At 33.3% G+C, this 20,624-nt stretch overlaps 1 protein-coding gene across 2 annotated transcripts in view; it reads left to right on the top strand.

Moving 5' to 3' along the window:
* Positions 1–20,624, top strand: part of KCNH5 (potassium voltage-gated channel subfamily H member 5) — a 342,803-nt gene that overhangs the window by 251,257 nt on the left and 70,922 nt on the right. The gene's annotated exons all lie outside the window — the stretch shown is intronic.

Genomic DNA, 20,624 nt, shown 5'->3' with positions numbered 1-20,624 from the left:
AGCTTCTGTTGCCTAGCTTGTGTTTATATAAGTAATAATATGATGGGGGGAGCACTATTAATATATTCATTCAGTACTTTTAACAAAAAGACCTGGTTATGTAAACTAAATTTCATGGAATATTAGAGCTAATATTCTTAATATTAAAATTATCTTTTACTAGTTTTAAGAAAGTTCTTGTAGTGAAATCTCCCTACAAACCCACAAAGAGTTCCATTGATTTGACTTTTTGATGGGTATTGAAAAAGGTTCAAGAATAAGGCAAAACAAAACAAACATGGAAACAAACAAAACACCCAACTAATTTTTCTCTCTTCACACGTTATTTTTGAAGTCTTTTATAGGAGATTCAAAGGAGCTGTTTAAAAAACCCAAATCTTAATTTTCTAACCTTTACTTTGATAATAAAACACATGATGTAAGATTATCATTTTAATTTTAATATACCTCCTTTCTCTATTGCCAATTGTGCATAAGAATATTAGTGTCAAAGCATCAGTTATTTCAGAGAAGTAAGTTTCCCAGTTGATTGAGACTTGTACTTTCCTTCATAAAATTATTTAAGAAGGATCTTGAGAAAAACCTTTTAAATAATATTACATATTTTCCCTAACGCATATATAAGAATATTAAATATCACATAAATTAGGACAATAGTTTCACCACAAAGGAGCACTATGCCTTTTCATGAACTTAAACATGTACTTGTTTAATCCTATCATTCCAAATCTCTTAACAGAGAAAGACAGTCTGGTCATTACAGTTTTAAGGATGACCTCTTAAAAATTATATACCAAACATAACTTATCCTTATGTTTGTTCACATTATATTGACTTTCACACAAAATTATAGACATCTCATAAAATTAAAAGCAATATAAAACAAGATAGTACAATAGACATACATAAATATGAACACATATTGGTAAAGGATTAAGCATAATAGAGGTGTCTATCCACCTGGAGTGTCATTGTTACTGAACTTGGTCATATTGAGCTTTTAATTTTCCTGGCAGCTGAATTAAAAAAAGAAATCTTGTTTATTAAAGAAAACAAACACATTTGTCTAAAGAATTATATATTTTCTTCTGGCATTGAATCTAAAAAGAACTTTGTCATATAAGACTTTTTGTTTGCAAGCAATAGAGCAAATTGGTTAAGATCAAGGATCAGGAAGCTTTGCATTTGTGGACCATATGATCTTTGTCTCAACTATTCATCTTGCCATTGTACATGAAATGAGCTGTAGATAATATGTAAGTAAATGAATATAGCTATGTCCCAATGAAAACTTGTTTATGAACCCATTCATTTGAATTTCATATATGTTCACATGTCATAATATATTATTTTTCTTTTGATTTCTTTTAACTATTTAAAAATGTAAAAATCATTCTTAGGTCACTGACTATACAAACACAGATGCTGGGCTAGATTTGGCCCTCAGGTCCTAATTTGCTGACCTCTGCTTCTGATTATTGGATCTCTAGTAAGATTGTCATATTTATATCCTATTTAAAATTGCAGCATCTCCATTTCTAAAGTTCTTAAATATCTCCCCTGATTTAGTTTTCTTCACAGAACTTCTGATAATCAAAAGTATTATTTATATAGTTCATGTTTTTATTTGTTAATTGGGTCCTATTAGAATAAACATTTTGCACAGGCAGAGAGTTTTGCCTCTTTCTGTCCACTACTGAATAATTAATTAGCACCTAGAATTGTGATTGGTAAATAGTAGATACTCAATAAATATTTATTTTATCAATGGCTATAATTCTGGGGTTCATAAAGGCATATAAATTTGGTAGCCATTAATATATAAAAGGCCATGAAGACCTAGCTGTGATCACTCAAAATGACACTATAGCTAGGAAAAAGAAAAGAATATAAGATCGAGCTTTAAGAAACTGCTATCTTTAGATGAGGTAAATGAGAAGAGGCCAAAACGGACACTGAGCAGTGGCTGGTGATTACAGATGAAAAGCAGAAATATTTTATTTTATGGAATCCAAGAGAGAAAATGAACAACTGTCTTGAAATCTTCTAAAAGATAAATAAAGTTAAATGTGGAAAATTCCACTTGGATTTTTCAATGTGGTGCTTACTGGTGAACTTAATAAAAGCAGATTTATTAAAGTAGCAGAGACAGATGCAGCATTGGAGTGAGGAAGAGTAATGTGTAGTAATTAGACATGTGATTTTGGTAAAAGAATAATCAAATTAACATATGGTAATGATACATGTTAATGAGTCTAAAAATAGCACTGAACATATGGGGAGACTTTGTATATGACTGACATATGCCAATATATATTAGTGGGAAAAGCAAGATCGTTCACTAAATGTTATTTGGATTAATGGTTACTCATATGGGAAAAAGTTCAATTTGACCTCTTCTTCACACCATATCAATCAATTCTGAGCTTTAAGACTTAAATATGAAAAACAACATCATTTTTTTCTAAAATAGAAGAAATATATATCCTACAATTCATAAGAAATCATAAAAGACCCTAATAGCCAAAAAGTTCTTAAGAATGAACAACAAAACTAGAGGAATCACACTTCCTGATTACAAACTATATTACAAATCTACAGTAATTAAAACGGTATGCTACTATCATATACTATATATATATACTATAGATCAGTATGCTACTAACATAAAGACAGATATACATATATATATATGTGAGTATGCTACTAACATAAAGCCAGAAATAAATTCACGCATATATAGTCAAGTGATCTTTGAGAGGATGTAAAGAGTTAAAAATGGGGAAAGTCTCTTCAAGGAGTGGTGATGGGAAGTAAACCCATGTTTATATGGGTAAATAATTTTTGACAAAAAAGCCAAAAACATGCAGTGGAGAAAGGAAAGCCTCTTTAATAAATGGTTCTGGGAAAACTGGAAAGCCACCTGCAAAAGAATGAAACTAGACTGTTGTCTATCACCACACACCAAAATTAACTCGAAATAGATTAAGGACCTGAATATAAGACCTGAAACAATAGATTGCATAGAAGAGAACATAGGAACTAAACTTATGGACTTTGGACTTAAAGAGGATTTTATGAAATTGACCTCAAAGGCAAGGGGGATAAAAGCAAAAATAAATTAATGAGACTACATCAAACTAAAAAGCTCTGTACAGCAAAAGAAACCATCAACAAGGTAAAGAGAGAACCATCCGAATGGGAAAATATATTTGTAAGCAATGTCTCCGATAAGGGCCTAATATCTAAAATATACAAAGAACTCATACAACTCAGTAACAACAAAAAAATAAACAATCCAATCAAAAAATGGACAGAGGACCTTAACAGACACTTCTCACGAGAAGACAGACAAATGACCAACAAATATATGAAAAGATGTTCATCATCTCTAGCTATTAGGGAAATGTAAATTAAAACCACAATGAGATACCATCTCACACCTGTTAGAATAGCCATTATCCCAAGGACAAGTAATAACAAGTGTTGGAGAGGATGCGGAGAAAAAGGAACCCTCATACACTGCTGGTGGGACTACAAATTGGTACAGCCACTATGGAAAACAGTTTGGAGTTTCCTCAAAAAACTAAGAATGGATCTACCATATGACCCAGTAATCCCTCTCTTGGATATTTACCCCAAAGACTTGAAAACCCATATCCAAAAAGATATTCGCACACTGATATTCATAGCAGCATTATTCATGGTAGCCAGGACATGGAAGCAACCAAAGTGCCCTACCATAAATGATTGACTAAAGAAACTGTGGTACATATATACGATGGAATACTACTCAGCCATAAGAAGAGATGAAATACTGCCATTTGTGGCAACATGGATGGGCCTCAAAATAATCATGCTAAGTGAAATAAGCCAGACAGAAAAAGTTGAAAACCATATGATATCACTTATATGTGGAGTATAAACCTAAAAGCAACAAATGAACAGAAAACTCATGGACATGGACAATAGACTAGTGGTTACCAGAGGGGAGGGAAGTGGGAGGAGGTAGATACAGTAAAGTGGGTCACAGAAAGAAATCTAACTATGGAAAGTGAACACATAATGCATTATATATATGCCTTACTGTTAAATTGTACACTTGAAACTTACTGGATTCCATTAACCAATGTCACCATAAAAACAAACAAATAATAAAAAAAGAAATGGTGGTGAGAAAACTGGATATTCACATGCAAAAGAATGAAATTGGATCCTTACCATACACCATACACACACACACACACACACAAACAACTCAAAATGGATTAAAGACAAACATAAGACCTGGAACTGTAAAACTCCTGGAAGAAAACATAGAGAAAGCTTCATGACATTGGTCTTGATAATGATTTTTTTGGTTATGATACCAAAAGCACAGGCAACAAAAGCAAAAATAGACAAGTAGAATTATATCAAACTAAAAAGCCTCTATACTGCAAAGGAAATAATTAACAGAGTAAAAAAGCAGCCTCTGGAAAGAGAAAAAGTATTTGCAAACCCTATATCTGATAAATGGTTAATAACTCCAAAATATATAAGAAATTCATACAACTCAGTATATAATTCATACAACAATAACCCAATTAAATGGGCAAGGACTTAAATAGACATTTCTCCATGGAAGACATACAAATGTTTAATGATACATGAAAAGATGCTCAACATCACTAATCATCAGGGAAATACAAGTTAAAACCACATTTCGCTGATATCACCTTGTACCTGTTAGGATGGCTGTTAACAAGAAACCAAAAGATAGGTATTGGCGACGATGTAAAGAGATTGGAACCCTTGCACACTAATGATGGGAAGTAAAATAGTATGGCCTCTATGAAAAACAGTATGGAGGTTCTTCAAAAATTAGAAATAGAAAACCATATTTCCAGCAATCACATTTCTGGATATTTAGCCAAAATAATTGAAATCAGGATCTTAAAGAGATATTTGTACTCTCATGTTCATTGCGGCGTTATTCCCAACAACCAAGATGTGGAAACAACCTAAATATTTATTGACAGATAAAGAATGTGGTATATACATAGAATGAATTACTATTCAGCCATAAAAAGAAGGAAATCCCGCCATGTGTGACATCATGTATGAACCATGGAGGACATTACGCTAAGTAAAATAAGCCAGTCACAGAAAGACAAATACTGCATGATTTCATTTATATATATGAGGTACCTAAAATAGTCAGACTCTTAGAAACAGAAAGTGAAATGGTGGTTACTAGGCACTGGGGAAGGGGCAATGGGGAATTGCTAGTCAGTGGGCATAAAGTTTCAGTTATGTAAGATGAGTAAGTTCTAGAGATCTGCTGTGCAGTGTTGTGCCTGTGGTTAACAATGCCATATTGCACAGGTAAACATTTGTTAGGAGAGTAGATCTCATGTTACATGTTCTTACCACAATTTAAAAAAAGAATATATTTAAAGATCTTTTTCGATTATATGTGTTTTTAATCTCAATCATGACACAATAAAAATATTAATAAATTTAACTATTAAAACTAATAATTTCTATTCACCAGACTTAACTATAAGAAAAATAAAATAAAATAGTCTACAGACTGGGAGAGAAGTTTAAAACAAATAATCAGTAAAATATTAGCATCCAGAATATATAAAGAATTCCTGAAAAATCAGTAAGAAAAATATAGCTAACCCAATAGAAGGATAGAGAACAAATACAAACAGGCATTTCTCAAAAGAAGAAATGTAAATGGTCAATGAACACATGAATATGCTTAACTTTGCCAGTACTAAGGGAAATACAAATTAAAAACCCAATTCTGACCTCTGGATTCCCACGGGATAATCGTGGCAGCCAAAATTAGCTCACAAATCTCCCCAAATCTATAGAATAAAAAGGAGATCAAATAAAGTCACCCTCAGAGTATGGCTACAGCTTAGGTAAGAGACAGAGAATACTGTAAATTTTTATACCAAGCTGAACTATGGGAAATACACATTCAAACCAACAAAGTAGGTTCTGGGACCCACACCAGAAATGAGTTATGAGAGATATACACAGAATAGAGGAAGAGGGCACAGTCTTATCCAGACTGAGGACATGACTGAAACCTGGTGGATCAGAACACGTGTTACTGTGGAGTGACACAGCTTCGAGTGTGATTTGGATGAGAGGAAATAGTTTTAGAAGGCCAAACTATTTTGGCCTTCCGGGGACAGGGAAAGCCTTGGAAGACATGATTTTCTTGGAAGCTTAGTGGTGAAGGGGAAGAAGGAAGTGTCTGAAGATAAGGGGACTACAAATAAGATATAAGAAGTCCAAATTGTATTGTTTATTGAAGAAACTGCACTAACTGTAGTAAGAGAAGAAGATGCCTTTGAACCAAGGAATTTGATAAGATACAGAAGAAACCTCCCTCTACACAGCCTCTCTTTACCTCTTCATTCTCCCTCCCCCACCCCCACCCTCAGAAGGTCTTTTATTACTGCTGGTTAAGAATACAGCACAAATAATCATAAACAGAAAAAAAAGGATTTATATAAAGATAATGGAAAAGAAATAAAAAATAAAACTGCAACATGAAAGCATACCTCCACAAAAGCCATGATACAGATGAAAACTAATTAAACACTCAAATTAAATTAAATATAGTGAAACAAGCAATTGAAGACAGGAAAGAGCTTCACGAGTCAGAAATCTGAAAAAATACAGTATAGAAAGAGAAATATTGGGAGCCGATCAAAGTTAGAAAATAAATGAAAGATTAATCTTATAAATGAATACAAAATTACAAGGTGCCCACATTCTGTATTATTTAATCATGGTTATAAGAAGATATATAGAGAGGATTAAGTGCAAAGAGCAAAAGCATTAATGAAACTAAAATAAAAAGATTTCAAGGGGGCAAAATGTAATGGAGAAACAGGCATAAAGACCTAACATATTTATAATTGGTACCTACCAAAACATGAAATAAAACAAAAAGAACAGAACTAATGTTTAAAATTCCAGAAAGCATGTCTGAAACAAACAAACAAACCCAAACTATATACCTGGCCCACTGCAAGGTATACTATGAAAAATGGACCTGTTATTATAAACTCCAAGGTACGTCCTACAAGTGGGAATGGGCAAATGTCAGGGAACTATAGTAGAAATGCTAGATATTGATGAGTGCCCACCGTATGTTTATATTTGTTATTTTAAAGTGAAAGCATTCAGCAGAACTGCGATGTTATCTAGCCAAAGAGGGATAAATCAGGGATGGAGTTTTCACAGGTAATATGATGGATGAATTATAGGACATGTTTATAACGATGAACAATAATAGGAATCTATGCTAGACATTCAAAAAGTGAAGACAGGAGAGGTTAAATGAATAGTGAGAAATGTTGGGAGTGGTCAGTGCTTTGGGGATCTTAATCCAGTTAATGAACTGCTGCTGACAGAATGTGCAACAATTTGACAGTTGGGTATTTAGAGGTATTCAGTGCCACGATGACTACATTATCCACACCACCAGTCTCTAAATGTTCTAATAAGATACTGCATGACAATGTGTACCTTATATCATGGGAAATGTATGAGATTTCTGATTCAGTCACTAAAGTGGATAAACTTTTGAGAAGGGGTAAGCTAAATGCAGAAATGATTACATTTATTATGTCAGTGAGTGGGACGAAATCTAGGGTTAGTTTGAGGAGTAGAAAGAATACCAAAAGAATACCAAAAGATTACAAAAATTGGGGTGAGAGGCAGGTGGTCATGTTGTTATAAAGTGCTGAGGATGTTGGCAAACAGGTTGGGTTCCACGAAAGGGACCAGGGCACCAATCTGAGGATCCTTCAGGAAATGTTTCCAAAAGACCCACATGGAAATGTGAGAGTCATGTTGGATAGCATTCTTTTGTTTTTAATTTCATTAAATTTATTGGGGTGACATTAGTTAATAAAATTATATAGGTTTCAAGTGTATAATTCTATACTAGATCATCTATATATTGCATTGTGTGTTCGCCACCCAACATCAGATCTCCTTCTGTCACCAGATATTTGACCCCCCTTTACCCTTGTCTACCTCCCCTCCCCCTTTCTTCCTGGTAACCACCATACTGTTTTCTGTGTCTATGAGTTTTCGTTTGTGGTGTTCGTTTGTTGCTTTTGGTTTTATATCTCACATATGAGAGAAATCATATGGTCCTTGACTTTTTCCATCTGGCTTATTTCACTTAGCATGATATTCTTAAGATCAAAATGTCCTTTGATAGATGATTGGATAAAGAAGATGTGGTACATATATACAGTGGAATACTGCTCAGCCATAGGAAAAAATGAAATACTGCCACTTGCGACAACATGGATGGATCTTGGGTAGCATTCTGATTAGACCTAGATTCTGTACCAGGTGTGCCTCCAACTGTTACAAATTGACCTGGGATAAATTTCTGTTGTCTCTGTATTCAGAAGCAATGCCGTGTTATAGAAAGAGCAAGAGGGCCTTCAAGTCATTCAGACCATGGGTATGTTACTAACATCTGTAAAATGGAAATGCCTGCATTGTACAGCTTTTGTGAGGGTTAATTGTCACTTTCTATTTCTTTCAAAATCAGAACCAGTCGAGTCTATGAAAATGATATTGAAATCCCTGCTGAGCTGTGTTTGTGTTATAGAACAGAAAGAGTTCTTGCACCTGGTGCTAGCAGAGCCAAACACTGAACACCAAGAATTGCAGTGGAAAGATATTGGTTATTTTATTGATGAATGGTGCCATCTGGGAGAACAAGAAAACTAATGCTCAAAAGCCCAAACTCTCTAAGGATGTGTAGATTACAGATTATATAGGGCAAAATCATAAGACACTGTGGGTTAGGGGTTCAGAGTCGTGCTGGGAGCTGATTGGTCAAAGATGACAGGGTATTTCTTCAGGTCTTAAGGACAGTTCTGAGGTCTTTTGAAGAGTCCTTCTTTCTGGTCTTATGGGAAAGTAGCTAGGGGGTCATTCCAATTTAGGACTCAGGAGCTGAAACATAAGTTAGGTCAAGATATTACGTTTAGCCTGCCACAGGTCCAGACCCTGTGACAATTAGTCAGATTTGGGCTACTGTCTTCTGTTGCCTTGGGGGTTGCTGGTTATCCAGGAAAAGGCCAGGTCCCTGAGGGATGTATATATAGAGAGGGATGTTATTTCTGGAGCTAGGGTTTAAAATTAAATTTAATAAAAATCTTAAGGACCCTTGTTTTCATTTGAACCTCAGGAAAGGGAAATTTGATTTGCTCCACTGAATACTAGATACTGTGATTTCACAAATAAGCATAAGGCTGCCAACTATCCTAGGAAAGGCATTTTTAAAGGTATTTTTATTTCACTCAGGTCTCTGAGCTTTCCCAGAATGTTGCTCATGTCTCATTGATAAAACAATATAGTTTCTGTTGTTGTTGCTGTTGTTAAAATATCTTACTAAACCAACAGGCTAGAAGCTTCTGAAGATATTAGCTGCATTTTTATGTTTTGTTTCTTTGTTCATTTTGCTTTTAGTCTATATCCAAAAGACAATCTTTCTGGCATTTGTAGGTGACCAGTGAATGAATGAGCAAATGAAATAGCAAACAATGATTGAACTGTCTTAGAGTGCTTTGAAAATTTCTGTGAACTTAGGGAAAGAGTTATTTCTTTTTCTCTGATACTGATGCTTCAGTTTGTTAGATAAAATTTGCAAACATAATATAAAGAAAGAATTCATTAAAGGGAAATAATAGTATAAAGATTTTGTTCAGTTAAAAAAACATCACCAAGGCCAAACAAACTTTGTCTAAATGAAATTTTCAATACAGTTTTGAAGTGTTCTGGGCGTTTAAGAAGATGAAACAGGAACATTTTATGGAGGGCTCTGTTATAAATTATGAGGTTAAAGGTAAATTTCCCAGAGCAAAATTTTTTGGGCCAAAGCCCTTGGCTTAGTGCTAGAGGTTAATGCCTCATGTCAGAGGTTTGGCTTCCAGTCTACCCTGGAGCAGAGGGACAGACTGCAGTTGTCCCCAATGAGATTTAGCTAATCTTACTGTCAAACTGGCACCTGTAAATCCAGAGCATACAGACAGTTCTCCAATTGTGGGACTTTTGGCTTTATGCACTGTAACACTTAATGAAAGTGTGTTAATGGCACTGAATGCAATACCCTGTTCTTAGTCGATGTACTAGGGGCTCTGGTTGTTTGGAGGGGACTGTTGTCCCTCCCTCAAAATGGAGGTACAATATTTTTAGGTTTTGGTAATGTAAAATTTTAGCTTTTTAAAAAACTTTAATTTTGAGATAATTGTAGATTCACATGCAGTTGTAAGAATGAATACAGAGAGTCTACATACTCTTCACCCAGTTTCTCTCACAGTTGGGAATTTGACATTTGGCACTAATACAAATCATCTGCTATATTCAAATTTCACCATTTTTACATGTACTCATCTCTCTGTCTCTGTCTCTGTCTTTGTGTGTGTGTTTCATTTTACACCAAACAATTCTATCAGAAGTGTAGATTTATGTAACCACCATTAGTCAAGTTACAGAACAATTCCATCACCAGGATCCCTTACGTGACTCATCTACTGCCACAGCCACCACCCTCTTCACCTACCTTCCTAAATCCTAAAGGGATAGAGAGGGATATATTTTTTAAAATTTTGTCATTTCAATAATGTTATATAAATACAATCATGCAAATTTTTGAGATTAGCTTTTTCATTGAGCATAATTCCCTAGAGCTATATCTAGTTTGTTTCTTTTTATTGTTGAGTAGTATGCCATGGCATAGATGTACTACAGTTTGTCTAACCATTACCCAACCAAGGAAATTTATATTGTTTCTAGTTTGGGGCTATTACAAATAGGGCAGCTAAAATCATTCGTGTGTAGGTTTTTTTTGTGTTAACATAAATTTTCATTTCTCTGGGATAAATGCCCAAGAGTGCAATTACTGGGTCATATGGTAAGTGCATGTTTAGTTTTGTAAAACGGTGTCATAACTCTTTTTCCAGAGTAGATGTACAATTTGTATATCCAATACATGAGCAATCTAGTTTCTCTGCATTCTCACATCATTTGGAGTTATCACTATTTTTCATTTTAGGTGAGTAGAGATATCACACTGTGGGTTTAATTTGTGTTTCCCTAAGGCTAATAATGTTGAACATATTTTCCTGTGATTATTTTTCATCTATATATTCTCTTCAGTGAAACACTGTTTCGTGTATTTTGCCCATATTCTATTTGGATTCTTTTTTTTTTTTTAAGTTTATTGGGGGTAACGTTGGTTAATACAATTATATAATTTTTGGTGTACATTATAATTTGACATCTATATATTTTATTGTGTGATTACCACCCAGAGTCCAGTTTCCTTCAGCTACCATATATTTGATTCCCTTTACCCACTTCACCCTACCCCTATGCCCCTATATTTGAACTCCTTTATCCTGTCTACCTCTTCCCTCCTCCCCCACCCTCTACCCTCTGGTAACCACTAGTCCATTGTCTATGTTCCTGAGTCTCAGTTTATCCTGTTCATTTGTTACTTTAGGTTTATATTCCACATGTAAGTGATATCATGCGATTTTGAAGTTTTTCAGTCTGGCTTATTTCGCTTAGCATGATTATCTCGCGGTCCATCCAGGCTGTCGCAAATGGCAGTATTTCATCTCATCTTATGGCTGAGTTATATTCTAATTGGATTCTTTTAATGTGGAGTTTTGAGAGTTATATATTTTGGATATTCATCTCTTGTTGGATATGTGATTTGCAAGTACTTTTTCCAGTTTGTAGTTTGTCTTTCTCTTCAAGTTCTATAGTCCTATATTTTATATTTAAATCCATAATATATTTTGAGTGAATTATCATATAAGTTGTGAGGTTTAGCTAAAATTTTGTTTTGCCAATGTATGTTCAATTTCTCCAGCACCATTTGTTGAAAAGGCTATCTTTACTCTGCCACTACTATACTGTCTTATTCACTATAGCTATACAGTATGTCTAACATTGGGTAGGGTGAGTCCTACTACTTTTTTTTTTTCAATAGCCTTAGCTATTCTGGAAATTTTATGCCTATTCTATGCCTTTCTATAGAAATTTTAGAGTAACTTTATCTGTGCCTACAGAAAATCTTGCTAGAATTTCGATAGGAATTACATTAAATTCATAAATAAATTCAGTGAGAACTGACATATTTACTATATTGGGTCTTTCGATTCATTAAAATGGTATATTTGTCCATTAATTTGGATATTCTTTGATTTCTTTCACCAGCATTTTGTAATTTTAAAGATACTGATTTTGTCCATGTTCTGTTAAATTTATACCAAAGTATTTCATTTTATAAAGTATAAGTGGTGTTATGTTTTAAATTTTGGTTTCCATATATTCATCATTCGTTTTAGTTTTTTGAGTATTTCTTTGGCAGTAGACTCTCACCTATTGCTTTTCTTTATAATTAGCACTCTCACCTCCAGCAAAATTTCTATCAATCTTCTGCCATGGGCAGAAACCAGACCATGTTTGCAGGACCTGGGACGTTGGTGAGGTTCCTTGAAGCATTAAGTGATGTCTAAGGGCATCTGTTACATGTAAATCCTACATGTTCTGTGACAGTCTTTTCTCCTATTCATAGAAATTTTTACTTACTCTGGTGTTCATGGCTATTTTATGGATGATAAAAATTCTGACAAATTTGATTTATGAATAGCGTTACTGTCTAGCTTCTTAACTATGAGAAGCCCTCCAAAATCTTTTAAATAATGTTAACACAACATACTGTATCAAAAAGATGCTAATTTGGTTTCTAGGATATTGTAGAATACTACTGAGTAGAATACTAATATATACAATATATTATATATATATTACTAATGAGTAGATTACTATATTACTATAATACTAATGAGTAGAATAATAATATATATAATTCCCTTGTGCTTCTAAATGGGCTCATGCAAATAGGGAAAGTTAGCTTATTTTTGGTCCTAAAATATTGAAACAATTTAGTCACTATTGCAGCATATATACTATGTAAGCAGTTAAATAACTAACAGTATCCATAATTCTGTTTTTGGATCTTATCAACAGCATTGATGCAAACTTCGTTAAGATTATGGACTAATTTGTTAAAAAGTTGTCTGCTCTTTCTCTGTTGATTTGTAGGAGTTTTTCATATATCTTGGCTATGACTCATTTGTAGGCTATATGTATTACAAATATCTTCTTTCAATCTAAGGCTTTTATTTTCATTTTTTTTAACTTTTAAAATTACACTCATTAATATGTTACATTTTATTATATTTATTATAGTCTATATGTTGTTATATTTTACTTAGATATGAATTACTGCAATAGAATACTTAAGAAGTATACTTAAGTATACTTAAGTACTTGTGCATATAAATATTCAAATAACTACTCCTTTGTCTATTACACTGGTCCCAGAGAACTAAATGCCTGAGGCACTTTGCTAATAGTGAAGGGTTTAATTTACCAGAAAGCTCAGTCTAATAATGCTATCCTATTTCAACTATAGGTAATAACATAACAGTCTTTACTCATAAGAACATATTGACTGGGGTCTAGTCTGATAAATGTCAACATATTGGGAGAGTGAGTGGAAGAGCTTGGTGTTCTTTGAAGGTTTCTGATTTTATAGTACGTAGTCATCTTACACATATACACACTGATATATAGCCACACGTCATATCTGAAATCTATATATAAGTGATAGAGTTATGAAAAAGTGTTTCAATGTGATCTCAATTGTTCAAATGTCGGTATTTCATTTTATCTCATTTAGTTTTTCTTCTACTTTGTAATTTCCCAATCTTTTCAATACAACTTAACTTTCTGTTATTTTATATATATTTGATTTTATCTATCTGTATACACACACACACACACATATATATATATGGACATATGTGTGCACATATACAAATATATAAATCCTTTTATATAATCAGATCTCATTCTTTTTGGAATTAGATGTAATATAAATAAATATAATCAACCCACATATCTTTGGCTTGGCTTTATTTACTACTTAGGAATATCTTTTGACTGCCTTGCTTTCTATAGTTAGTGTGTACGTGTATTGCATAAATAATTTGAAAGAGAGCTGATACATATCTTTAAGAATTTTAGTTCTCTTTATTAGAAGAATAGTAGGTTGAGACATAAGCTTTCATAATCACAATCATTCTTGTTGCTGAATAGCAATCCATTGTATGAATATGCCACAATATATTCTATACTAATATTCATGGATCTTTGGATAATTTTTCATTTGGAACTATTATGAATGGTGCTGCTACAAACATGCTTGTCTTGTGGTTTGGATCATATATAGACATTTCTGGTGGGCATATACCTAGACGTAGAATTGTTGGGTCTTAGGGTATATATATATGTTCAGCTTTTATCAATATAGCCAGGTAATGGAAATATTGATTCGCTTCTATACACAGTGTATGAGAGGGACTTGTTCTTCTAAAGAAGTTGGGACCCTTATTTGTCATGGGTGACTATAAAAAGATCATGGCCAGATTGTTTCCAATGTTGTTTCTTTACTTCTGGATAATTAATCAAATACATTTTAAAATATATTTCTAATTTTAGAAAATATTTTCACATATTGAAAGGTATTCTTATTTATTCATATATATGTACACTAAAAAGTACAGACATAAAGTTAAGAATAGAAAACAATAGAAAGTCTAAATTTTATTAGAGCCCTAACTTTGAAATGTTTGTAGCCCAAAACATCAGCAGCTTTAAGAAGTTAAAAAGTGGTAACAATTGTTTTTTTGTTTTTCATTACACTAGCACCAAACCAAGACCATGAAAAACATGGTAGAATGGGTTCTCTATATTTTTTAAACAAAAAACTTCAGCTTCACTTTTGTACATGAAGTCTATTTATAAGAAATTTATCTCTGTAAGTGAAATCCACGAATTTTAACCTATAATCTCTCACTGGTTATAGCAGTCTTCTCTTGCTAAATATGACCTTTCAGTTTTAAATAATGGACGTTAATTTGCTTTGGTTTTATTTCATTGCATTATTCTTGGGTTAATTCCTTGGAGGTTTTGATATCCCCCCAAATTGGCAGACTAACATCCAGACAGCTGTTCTCCCTTGGTCCACATGGCTGCCTTGTTATACATTTTTTATTTTTTTAATAAGGTGAGCTTTCTTTTGTTCTCATAAAATGAATGAGAATTGAATTCCTGCAGAGAACTCTACTTCATTTGTTGGCAGTCTTTGAGCTCCTCATTCCTAGGAAAGATTGTAAAAATGTTTTATGTGCAAATGTCACTCACCTGACTCTTTCCATGGATTTTCACTAACTTAATACCAATTCAATTGGTTTGGTGAAGAGAGACTAATTAGCAGTGCATAACTTAATTGCATAAAGGAAGCAGTGATTTTGAAGAATGTCAGTGGTAGCTTCAGTGCCTATCAAAATGTCATTAATGCATTTATTCCTTTGTCTTAGAAAACAGGGGAATCATCTTAACTTATCAATTATTATTAAAAATGACTGATACTTTATTACTCCTGATAGAGAATTTTATAGATAATTAATATAATAATTTATTTTAAAGCAGTAAGAGACCTCAGGAAGGAGCCTTGTTTAGTTGACTAGTTTCAGGCACTTAAAGTAAAATTATCCTCATTATCTCCATTTTCGCATTAGAAATTTGTTACAGATTGATTAAAAGTGACCAGTCTGTGGTCACTGAACCAGGGAGTAGTGGTAAGAGACTACCTCCACTAAAACTAAAGCTCTCCAGCCTTTTGTCTCATTACGCTATATAAATGTATTTCTATTTCACATAAAATTGCCTTTTCTCTTTCAAATGCAGATGGAAGATTTCAGAGGGGATTATTAAAAACATGTAAGATACTCTCATACACTACTGGTTAGAGTGTAATTTGGTACACCTTTTCTGGGACATAATTTGGAAAGAGCCTTAAAAATGTTTTATTTTTATTTATTTTTAAAATTTTACCCACTAATTTTACTTCTAAAAAAAATTAGTCCTTAAACAATCTGATACAGGTACAGAGTATTTGTTATAACTTGATTTATAAAAGGGAAAACCAAAAATCTCAATATCCAATGATAATGCAGTGGTTAAATTGTGTTATAATTATACGATGGAATATTATGTAGTGATTCAAATTACATTTTTAAATCAGTAGTTCATGGCATTAAAAATGATTATAATATGATACTGGATGATTATAGCAGGAAATAAAACTTTATTCAACTTTTATGAAAATGGATATAAATATATAAATACGTATAAAGGATAAATTTTATTTTCTACTTTATGGTGTTTTGATTTCCTATATTTTGTATAATGATTGTTAAAATACATTTTTAAGTATATTCGAAGAATAAATAAGAAAGAAGATAAACCTTTTTTTTTAATTCTCTCTGATCAACAATTTCCTTAGAGGATCTTGATTCAACTCTTTGATCGCTAATTAAAGTATTTAGGCTCACGCTTCTTCTAAGCTTTTGTTAAATTACTAATACCATAATGGATGAAAGTGATGAGGATTGACATTTATTAAATGTTCACTCTGCGCTAATATCTAGCGTAGGTCCTTATCATTGATAAACTAAAACTTCCTTTTGGCGAATAGTAATAGGATAAATAAATAATTTGTCAATGAATACACTAAAATATGCAATACATTTATTGGAGAAGAAGTTTTTTTTTTTTTTATTTTATGAGGGAGTCTTTATTCTCTTACTTGACAAAAGCCCAATACATTTATTGGAGTAGAAATTAAAGCATTTAGAAATGGAAACAAATTTGCAAAAAAATCTAGGCTGTTCTGTGGTGGTGGTGGTGGTGACAGTAGTAATTTCCTAATAAATAAACTATATTTCGATTAATTGGACCTTAAATGATTTTCAGAAATCAACATTTATATTTTTGAAAGTTTTAGAAAGTGCCAGATATTATATTTTATTCCTGGTTGAATTTCATTGAAGAGCATGGCTTAAAGCCCAGAGCTCAAGAGTGTTGGGTTTTGCTAGTAATTTATCGAGAGGCCTTGAGTAAATCACATAACCTTTATGCTATATATTTGTATTATCTGTAAAATGAGGCATTGGACTAGGAACAGTGATTTTTTAAGCTGTTCCTGACTGGAAGCTCAAAGTGGGCAGATCCTATGAGAGTTTTTGCTCTTGTATCTGGAGGGCCAGTGTAGTAGCAAGCATGTAACTAGTGCAAAACCAGCACTCAGTGGCTACAAGTTAAATGAATGACTGAATATGCCCTTGTGGAGCCCTGCCTGGGAGTCTGCCTTCCCATCAGAGCTTTACCCAGCATAATTCTGCCTGTGTCAGGTTTATATATTGGGTATAAGGTAATATTTCATTAAAAAAACTAAAGAATGATTTTACTGCTGAAATGTTACTATTGTATGCTATTATTTTTTTAAAAAATACAGATCATATCTCTTACTTTTATTTTCCTCTTCTATAAATACCAAACTCTGTGAAAGAGCTGTGTATAAATTGAATTTTTGGCAGACAGACGGATGGTCTGTATATTCATTGATGGATGAATCGGAGGTGACTAGGCAAAGAAGGGCTGATGGGATATGCCTATCAAAAGGAACAGCTTATACAAAGGCAGATCATGAGACAGTATGGCAAGTTTAGAGGAGAGAAATAGTGTGTGACTGAATGCAGGGTTGCAGGAAGATAGTAAGGGATGTGGCTGGAGGTAGCTCCCGTCATAAAGAGCCTTGTATACTTGGTTAGGACTTTGGCTTTACCTGGGGAAGCAAGCCATTGGAAATTTTAAGAAAATGAGATAACATGATCATATTCGTGTCAATCCCCATCACTTTCATATTCTCCAGTTGCACTATTGAGTTTAGATCTTTGGAGTCTGAGGGATATCTGTTAAGATACATCTTCACCTAGGATTTAATGGAACTATTATCATAAATAATTTCAAAAAAGTTTTCTCTTCCAAACCATGGTATTCTTTGTCTTTTCAAGTTAGTTTCAGAATTCTAAAAATGATTCCTTATATATAACCATTGCTCTTCCAAAGAGAAAACTTACTGTCTCAATTAAGAATCTACTTAAATTTATAAATATCCCGACATGAAGTGGGGATAAAGAATCAACTCTGGAGACAAATAAAAGTCTCTTTGATCCAAAATATTTTATACTGAAGTATAATTTCATTTGTTTACAACTCTGAGACTCATTAGGGAACCGACCCACAAGAGATTAAATATGACATCCAAGGCAGGGTACATTGAAATTGAGACTAAAGGACCAGCTACTAGAGTCATCTTGAAGGATAATTTTATCACTTGAACCTAAATTTTGTCTGCCTAAGATACCTACTAGTGCCTTCATTTCCAGAAAAAATAATATTCATATTTCAATAACAGATACACCATGCAAGCGTGTGCACGATTTAGGGATGGAGACACAGCTGGGTGTGATTTTGGTTTATTTTAACACTAAGTTTTAACTTGTCACTTTATGACTTCTGGACTTTAGTATATACAATCAAAATAATAAATGAGTTAGTGTCATAAGCTAAGTGAAACAAGAAAGGAAAAATACACTTAAAATAATAAAAATCTTTTGATATGCCGCTAAACAGAATATTGCTGACATTGGAAGATTTCATTCAGTAGCATGAATCCTGAAAGAAATAATTAAAAGGGCATAAAGTGCCTATTACCAAAATGAATCTAAAACAATGAAAATCCTGTAAGGTAAATGGAATAGAAATAGAATGATCCATTTTCTCATTAAGCTCCTCAGTATAATGTTAATGTGTGTGTATTTTCAAATTATTTTTACTTTTTTGCTTTCTGGCACTAATTTTATTTTCAACTTGAGAAAAATAACATTAGCTAGTGCTTGAAATATCTTCAGTTTCATACTGAAATATTTTCTTAATTTGCCTAGAATCTCATCAAAGAGCCAAGATGTAGAATTCAGACAGCGGTGGAAAATGAAAAATAGCGAATTACTTTGGTAGCAAGCTAAAGCAACAATACATTTTGTAAGACTACTTATGTTCAATAAGAATAATAAAAGCTAGCATTTCTTCAGCCCTTGCCATGTGCAAGGCTAAACCGGGCTAAAGTCAAGTCCTTTTGTTTAATTCCTGTGATGAGCTTATGAAGAAGCACTATCATCCCATTTCAAGATGAGGTTTAGAGAGGTTAAATAATTTAGTTTACAGAGATAGTGATAGATTTTGTATACATTAGGTTACAGAGGTAGTGATAGATTTACACCCAGACCTGTGTCCTCTTGAGCCTAATCTTTTATGCTACGTCTAAGTCATAAGCAATGCCTTTTAGGCATTATCACGTGCTCCCATGTCACCCTGGCCATCCCCTGTCATAACATTTTCCTCATTTTATTATAATTCTCTCTTTATACACCTGCCTCCCCCTACTTCATGGTTAACTCCTCCAAGGCAAAGGCAGTTGTCTTATTTATCCTTCTAGTACCTGAGGCTTAATGCAGTGGCATGTCCTATAGTAGAAACTCAGTAAGTGCCTGTTGAATGACTAATGTTGTCAGAAGTCACTAAAAGTTAATATATTAAAGAAAACATTACATTATTATGGAAAACAACTGAAGTGGGGGAAAAGTGCCAATTACTTCTAATGGTTGGTTAGATATCCCTTCCCTCAAAGATGAGATTTTTCAGAAAGTGGGTGAGTTGATTGATACTGCCTAAAGGAGTACAAAGGATTATGAAAAAAAAAAACCCACAGAGATGCTTAAGTATGTGAAATAATATCTACAGTATCAGGAATGGTTAAGGGAAGGAATACTGAAAGCATAATTTAATTAATGATCTTTACATTAATGATGGGCTTCTACACAGAGAAGAAACCAACTTTTCATTGATTGTGAGCCCCAAATAAAAGGAAAAATCGCAATATTTTAAGCATTAGATAATTTTTTAAAGGTTAAAATGCAATTAGTACAGGAAAGAAAACTATTTTATATTAAAACAGTATTCAATGTAATTTAATGGGGCAGAAATCAACTTGGACTTCAGCTTGAGGGATTGAAAGCTTATCAAAGAGAAACATTTCTGATGATAAAGAATGTAATATAAGTTTACCAATTGGGTTGGGGGAAGATTCTAAGGCAGTTCGCACATGCATCTTTAAAGTGGGTGTTGCTAACTTCTGTAATCACATCTTGCTCAATGATGCTCTGATTAGATGTGATGATAATGTCCATTTTAATCTGGGTCTTTAATTGCCCTGTCTGAAAACTAGAGGCAATAAAAGCTCTCTAGCCTAGCTCTTCTAAAGGATGCCTTGAGCTTAAATTCAGCTGTTGCCCTCAGCAATCTTTAGGAGTCAAAGACCAGAATGAGCAAGGGCTGCCAGCAAAATGATGTGCCCACTTTGCCTTCATTGACATTTGCAGTTGCCTAAGCCCTCAGAAGACTGGTGAATACCCTTTTCACTCCATAGACATGAATTCGTTTGTAAAAAAAAAAAAAAAAATCAGAGTGGAAAACACAAATCAAGAGTGGAGTTATGTCACTCCGTGACAGCATGTGAAGTTACAATGGTGCTTTTG

Source organism: Pteropus medius, unplaced genomic scaffold (genome assembly GCF_902729225.1).
Source record: "Pteropus medius unplaced genomic scaffold, Ma_sr-lr_union100, whole genome shotgun sequence".
In the NCBI taxonomy this organism is placed as follows: domain Eukaryota; kingdom Metazoa; phylum Chordata; class Mammalia; order Chiroptera; family Pteropodidae; genus Pteropus; species Pteropus medius.
The sequence above is the reverse complement of the archived record's forward strand: the minus strand, read 5'-3'. Positions and strand labels throughout refer to the sequence as shown.